The sequence below is a fragment of the Lethenteron reissneri genome, chromosome 72 (genome assembly GCF_015708825.2).
Source record: "Lethenteron reissneri isolate LAM-NWPU_2019-01 chromosome 72, ASM1570882v1, whole genome shotgun sequence".
Taxonomy (NCBI): Eukaryota; Metazoa; Chordata; class Hyperoartia; order Petromyzontiformes; family Petromyzontidae; genus Lethenteron; species Lethenteron reissneri.
The window spans coordinates 2,649,455-2,656,580 of record NC_083850.1 but is presented as its reverse complement, the minus strand read 5'-3'; positions in this window follow the sequence as shown (position 1 = coordinate 2,656,580).

Genomic DNA, 7,126 nt, shown 5'->3' with positions numbered 1-7,126 from the left:
TCAATTCGCAGGTGGCATATAATAAATCATTAATAGCGAAGCGTGGTCTCGCGTGATCTTGTCGTGCAGTGTGAGCGTGTGGGTGCGCTGTGTGCACAGTGGTTCGCCACGGGAGTGAGCGCTGCGCGGAGCTGAGCGCGCGGGTTGCGTGTGGGAACGCGTGTGGTACTGTGTGTGCGTAAGCTCGCGGCGTGCGTAATCGGCGTACCCCAGGTGCGCGATTGTAACGTGAGCGGCCAGCGCGGCGCAGAGAAGCGCAAGAGTGAGTGCCGTACAGAGCTGTGTGTGTGGGTGTGCGCGTACGTAATTAACCATGCCTGCTACGCGGACCCGCGGTGGAGTGGAATCCTCGGGCGACGGCTCCCACCCCATGGGTGAGGAACTTAGCAGCGGTTCGCTTAGCAGCGGGGGGGCGATTGATGATGCTAGCCCGGCCGTTAGCATTATCGAGGGAGGGATCTCGGGGGCTAGCGACCCCCACAAATTGGTGTCGGAAGCGGTACGGACCCCCGCGTTACCTCACGCTAAAATAAGACTAATATTTACCGGCCGGGGGGCCCCTTCGTGGAAGGCATTCGCCCGCAATCTCTTAGGGGCCAAGGAAATTAATGGATGGACGGACGCGCAGGCAGTACGTCAACTTAATATGAATCTTGATGGGCGGGCAGCCGATTTTGTAGAAGCGTTACCCGCGAGCGCACAGACACAGCTAGAGGAGCTGATGCGCCGACTCGATCAGCGGTTTGGCACGCGTGACGAGGAGGAAGCAAAATCGGCCTTAGAGGCGCGCCGGCGCCAACCTGGCGAAGATCTACGTGATTACGCCGAGGATGTGCGCGAGTTAACAAAGATCGCACGCCCGGGGTACGCAACTGATGTTATTGAGGAACTGGCCGCCGAGAAAATCCAGCGGTACCTGTCTCGCACGGCGTGGTGGCAGCCAGACATGAGCTGCCCACGTCTTCCCTTTAACGCCCTTGTCGAGCGCTCACGTAAGTGTGAAAGAATTCACAGCGAACGCGCGCAGCTCCGGGGGCTGGGACGAGAGCGCGCCATTGCGAGCCTGCTCTCGGAAGACGAGGAGGAGGAACAGGAGCTCGCGAGGACGGTAAGGGGCCGGGAAAGAGAGCCTCCAGTGTCCCGCGAGACAACTCCGGGATGGGTTGCCGGTATACAAACGGGTATAAAGGATGTCTCCGGCCAGGTAACCCAGATAGACAACAAGGTAAACCAAGTAGGTGAGAGGGTAACCCAGGTACGCGAGGAAACGAATAAAAATATGACCCAACTGCAATCCTCCGTTGAGACCATCCGATCCGAAATGGGGGACCTACGCGCCACGGTGGGAGGGTTATCTGGGAGGGTAGCCCGACTAGAGGCAGAGGGTGGACAGCGGCGTAATGGGGGGGGAGGGAGCGGACAGGGGACCCGCTACGGAACCGCCCCCCCTCCCCGGGCATGTTATATGTGCGATCGCCGAGGGCATCTAGTGAGAGACTGTCCTGAAATCACCCGAGCTAGGCAGGCGCGGGGGTTAAACTCCAACGCCTCCTAGTGAGCGGACCAACTAGGGGTGCAATCGACGCGGTCCCGATACAAATAGACGATAATGAGAATAATGGCGAGCGAGTGATCTCCACACAGGTTCCAGCAACAACGCCCACGGAAACGGTGACTCCTGGCGACTGGCTGCGGGAGCTGGTGGCGGGGATCACGGGGGCCACGTCGCTGGTGGAAGGGGAGGTAAACGGGGTGCGTACCCGAATCCTGCTGGACACGGGGGCGGTGGCCTCGCTCGTGAGCGCAGCGCACTGCAGCGCGATCGGGGTCGACGTGCGTCACCTGCAGGCACCGGACCGCGCGCTGCACACTGCGAGCGGAGCCGGAATGGGGCTGCTGGGGAGAGCCACCCTAGAGGTCCGCATAGGCAGTCAGGTGTGCACCCAGGAGTTCTACGTGTCGAGTGCGTTGTGTCACGAGTGTATCGCAGGTACCGACCTCTTAGAACGGCTGGGACTCAACGTGCAACCCCGCCAGCGATGCGCCACCATGGAGAGCAACGGCGAGCGGATACCATTCTTGGGACGAGAACCGACGCGCCCCCGCTTCGCACCTGTGGCCGCTATCCTGGCGACGGCAGTCACCATCGGCCCGCTCACCGAGATGCTGGTGCCGGTGGCAACATCCCCCATCGACCCCGCGCTCCGACCATCAGGAGAGGTAATGCTAACTCCTCACCCGGAGTTGGCAAAACGGTATGGGTTAGTGGGATCCGCCACATTGGTAAACGCAGATGGGGACCGATTGTTTATGCGGATGTTTAACCCCCACAATACCCCAGCGATACTGCGACGGCGCACCCCAATAGCCACCGTACACCCCCTGCACGCACGCCACTCTAACGACTCGGTGTTCGCACTCTGGGCTGAGGACCCCGGGCGTCCTGAGGGTGACCAGGACCTGGCCTGGCGAGTCGGCCCGACTCCCCGAGCCGAGGTCGTTCCCCTGCTCGACGCGTTACATGTTCCATGGGCGGATTTACCTAAGGGAGAGGCCGATCGGTTGCGCGAGTTACTGCGGGAGTATGCCGACGTGTTCAGCGAACACGACTCGGACGTGGGTCGGACCGACCTTGTTAAGCATCAAATTGACACCGGTGCAGCCCGACCCATCAAACTCCCTGCGTACCGAGTGGGCGCACCCGAACGCGTCCAAATCAAAGAGGCAGTTGGGGACATGCTTCGCGATAACATAATTCAGCCCTCGGCGAGCCCCTGGTCAGCCCCGGTGGTACTAGTAACGAAAAAGGATGGGTCAACCCGATTCTGCGTCGATTACCGTAAACTAAACGCAGTCACGCTCGGCGATGCCTTCCCCATACCTCGCATCGACGACACCTTCGACAGTCTCGCAGGAGCGCGGTATTTTTCCACCCTCGATCTGGCGTCCGGTTACTGGCAGGTGGAGATGACGGAGGAGGATCGGCCAAAAACAGCATTCACCACCCCGATGGGCCTGTTTGAGTTTCGAGTGTTGCCGTTCGGACTCACTAACGCGCCCGCGACGTTCCAGCGGTTGATGGAGTTGGTGATGCGGGGCTTGCAGTGGGAACAGTGCCTGATTTACTTGGACGATGTGATAGTGTTCAGTAGATCTTTGTCTGAGCATTGGTCCAGGCTTCGAGAGGTGTTCCAGCGGCTGCGAGCGGCTCATCTCAAGCTCAAGCCACGTAAGTGTTACATCGCACAACGCGAGGTGGGGTACCTCGGGCATCGCGTCAGCGAGGCAGGCGTGCGCACCGATCCGGAGAAGGTACGCGCCGTAGTGGAGTGGCCACGGCCAAGGAATCTGACGGAGATCAGATCATTTTTGGGGCTCGCCACCTATTATCGTCGATTTGTAAAGGGATTCAGCGAGATTGCACGCCCCCTCACCCAACTCACCTCCCCTAAGCACCCCTACCAGTGGACGGGGGCCTGCCAGACGGCCTTCACCACTCTCAAAGACCACCTCACCCACGCCCCCACCCTCGCTTTCCCCGATTTTACCACCGATTTTATTTTGGACACCGACGCCTGCAGCAGCGGGCTGGGCGCGGTGTTGTCACAGGTACAGGATGGGACGGAACGAGTCATCGCGTACGCCAGCCGGACCTTGAGTGGGGCCGAGCTGAACTATTGCGTGACCCGCCAAGAGTTGTACGCCGTGATTTTCGCATGCAAACAGTTCCGGCCGTATTTGTACGGCAGGAGATGTCGCGTACGCACTGACCATTATGCTCTGCAGTTTCTTCTTACATTCAAGGAGCCGCGGGGGCAGATGGCCCGGTGGTTGGCGCAGTTGCAGGAGTACAACCTGCAAATCGAGTATCGGGCTGGCCGGACGCATGCAAACGCGGACGCCTTATCGAGGCGACCCACGGTGTACGCCGAGACGAGGGCGGAGGAGGCCTGCCCGTGTTTCACGGCGGGACGCTGCCGGCAGGCAACGGACCCCCGAGAGGCCGCGGCCACTGACCCCCCCCCAGCGAGGGAGAGTGCAGTGTGCGCCACAGAAACCCTCACAGGTGGCACTGAGGATCCCGTCGACCGCCCGGCAAGCGCGGGACCCGCGGCTCGGGACCCGATCGGACGGATCCAGGAGGACGTCGGCTGCGCCTTCCCGGGCCTAAACGACGAGCAGCTGAGACAGACCCAGCAGCGAGATCCGGATCTGGCGGCAGTGGAGGCGGCACTGCGGGAGGAAAAGAGCGCCCTACCCGGACCCTGGAGCGGTTTGTATGCCCGGTTGTGTGTGCGGAACGGAGTGGTACGGGAGTTAACCGAGGCCGGCCAGCCGGGGGGCATCTGTGTTCCTGCCCAGGTGCGACCCCAGCTGCTACGGCTGGTGCATGACCACCCACTCGGGGGCCATGATGGGGAACGGCGCACCCGGGAGACCCTGCGTCGCCAGTATCTCTGGCCCAAATTGGCACAAGATGTGGCCGCCTGGGTGCAGGGCTGCCGGGCCTGTCAGCAGTGTGGGCAAAAGCCGGCGAGGTACCAGGTACCCCTGAGGCCGTTCCGAGTCAGTCGGACGAATCAGTTGGTCGGAATCGACCTGCAGGGGCCCTTTCCACGATCCCACCGGGGCAACCGATATATTCTCGTAGCGGTGGAATACTTCACCCGCTACCCCGTGGCGGTGGCTATCCCAGATAAAACAGCCCTTGTAGTGGCCCGGGCCTTCGTGGAAAACTATGTACTTAAGTGCGGGATCCCCGAACGAGTCATTACCGACCAGGGTAGTGAATTCGAGGCCGAATTATTTCAGGCGCTGTGCCGAGAGTTCGGGATCCAGAAGGACCGAACCACGGCGTATCACCCCCAGGCGAACGGGATGGTAGAGAGGATGAACCAGACTCTGGCCGGGAAGCTTAAACGCATGGCGGCCGCGAATCAACAGGACTGGGACGAACACCTTCCCTATGCCCTGTTCGCCTACACCACCGCCGTTCACACCTCTACAGGACAGACCCCGTTCCTAATGATGTTTGGTCGCGAGTCTCGCCTGCCCGCAGATCTGCTGTTCGGTGTTCCTCCGCCACAACGGGAGGAAGGGAGCCACCCCGTGGAGCACTTGCTGGAGACCCTGCGAGGGGCCAGGGGCCGAGCCTGCCCGCACGGAGAGGCCGCGCACCAGCGGCAAGAGCAGGGCGCCCGACCCCGTATGGAGCCCCCCTTCTACACTGCGGGCTCCGAGGTGTGGCTGTACACTCCCCGCGTCGGTGCCGGACAGGTGGGGAAGCTGACCACCTACTGGCGAGGACCCTGGATTGTGAGACGGCAGATCTCACCATGGACGGTGCTGATTCAGGGAGGAGAGAGGGGCCGGGAGATGGTGGTCAACATCCGCCGACTGAAGCCGTGGCGAGCAGCCCCCGAGGGGGGGAGCCCCGCCGTCCAAGTACCCCGAAACCCCGGGGTCCCCCCACCCCCCGTGCCCGGGGGCCTCGCGCAGTACATGGGCCCCACGGAGCCCCGGGCTCCGAGGGGCCCCGGGCGGGGCCGGGGGCGACGAGGACGGCGACCCTTAAACCCCACCGCCTCTGAGTTTGTTCCCCAGCCCGCAGGTGCCAGAGGCCGAGGGGAGCCGTTGGAATGGAGGAGGAGACCACCGCCGGAGCCCCAGGAGACGGAGCCGCCACCCCCGAGGCCAGCCACAAGGGCCGGGCGAATCCCGCGGACCCCGCGGCGATACCTCGTGGGGGCAACCCAGGCGAGGTGCTCCAGTCAACCCGGGACGGGGACTGGCACCCCGGGGGGCTATGTGGTGCCACAACGACGGGGCCGCTCTGCCGAACCAGGGAGCCGCCCGGCTTCCCCCACCGCACTGCCCCCCATCACCCGCCCCACATAAGCACACACCCGCACGCACCCCCCCCCCCCCATAGAGCTGGAAGGGAAGGTCACCTGATCGACCGGTTTTTATCCGAGAGACCCTTATCGGGATTAATTCTCACGGTTTCCGGCGATCAGGGAATTGGATGACCTCCCCGTGCTACGTGGCACCGCGGCGCTGCGGCCGGCCTTAATATGGTAGGTCGTGGCGTGGGGCATTCGGCCACCGCGGTTGAGGCGCATTTCCCCCCACACACACTCCCACGGGTCGACGGGGCCAGCAGGGGAGGCACGGGACAGCATGAATAGCGGGGTCACAGGGGCTGTTGCGCATAGTCATGGAGGGTTGGGATAATTGCGCTTGAGCGCGCAAGCCCCATTGGTAGGAAGGGTAAGGGAGTAATTAGGATTTACGCCTTGCACGCAGCACACTGATTAGCATATCAAAAGCGCCTGGGGACTGCGGTGCGCGGGCTTGGGGTGCACGAGCCCATTGTTCAGCGCAGCATCCCCTTTGGGAGGTAGGGAGGATAAATAGAGGAGCGCAGAGGGGAAATCGCTCTCTTACTCCAGCGCCAGGCGACCAGACGCAGCTCGAGCCAGCGACCCGGACGTCCGTGCGACGCACCGAGGCACGCGGTTAACAGAAGGATCAGCGGACCGCCGTGGACACTTAACAGTGAGTAAGAAGGGGAATTAGAATCAGAGCCGATAAATAGGGAATAGGTACAGGTTTAGTGGAATAGGCCAGCCTCGTCGACTCACTGATTCAACATCAATTCGCAGGTGGCATATAATAAATCATTAATAGCGAAGCGTGGTCTCGCGTGATCTTGTCGTGCAGTGTGAGCGTGTGGGTGCGCTGTGTGCACAGTGGTTCGCCACGGGAGTGAGCGCTGCGCGGAGCTGAGCGCGCGGGTTGCGTGTGGGAACGCGTGTGGTACTGTGTGTGCGTAAGCTCGCGGCGTGCGTAATCGGCGTACCCCAGGTGCGCGATTGTAACGTGAGCGGCCAGCGCGGCGCAGAGAAGCGCAAGAGTGAGTGCCGTACAGAGCTGTGTGTGTGGGTGTGCGCGTACGTAATTAACCATGCCTGCTACGCGGACCCGCGGTGGAGTGGAATCCTCGGGCGACGGCTCCCACCCCATGGGTGAGGAACTTAGCAGCGGTTCGCTTAGCAGCGGGGGGGCGATTGATGATGCTAGCCCGGCCGTTAGCATTATCGAGGGAGGGATCTCGGGGGCTAGC